Here is a 537-nt window from a genome sequence, read left to right as displayed (position 1 = left end):
CTGGAGAGAGAGCAAGAGAGAGAGACAGGAAGAAACAAAAGATTAATTTGCATTCTCACAACAACTCCCTTCTCTTAAAAATGTTCGCTCCTTTAGCAGCGGTAACATTACTGGAACCAATTTCCAATCTGTATCAAAGTCAGATTTTGTCTTTGTTACCTGGGACTCTCCCACCTATGGAAGCCCACCTGTCTAGAACAACCTGTTCCTAACGAGGTGGCTGATTAAACTCGTCCCCGCTCCCCACTGTTAATATTAATTGGCTCCATCTGTTGTCAGCCACGAGCCGAGTCCTGCCTGTGAGGCTGCTGGCCAGGCTGCTGCATTGTGGGAGTGCAGGATGCAGGATGCAGGTTTTGGGGGGGGACGCCACATCAGTTTGTGCCAAACAATGAGACTTTTTCAGGACACAGTGGATTATTTCTACTTCTTACACCTTTTATAGTTATGAACTTTCAACCCTGCTGTGACCACGAGCTTCATCCACTCCTCTGCAACTTCAACTAGTGAGAGGGTCATTCACTTCCTCCTCAAATG

This window comes from Morone saxatilis, unplaced genomic scaffold, assembly GCF_004916995.1.
Source record: "Morone saxatilis isolate NCDOM2014 unplaced genomic scaffold, NCSU_SB_2.0 Contig9, whole genome shotgun sequence".
NCBI lineage: Eukaryota > Metazoa > Chordata > Actinopteri > Moronidae > Morone > Morone saxatilis.
Note: the sequence above shows the minus strand (reverse complement) of the source record.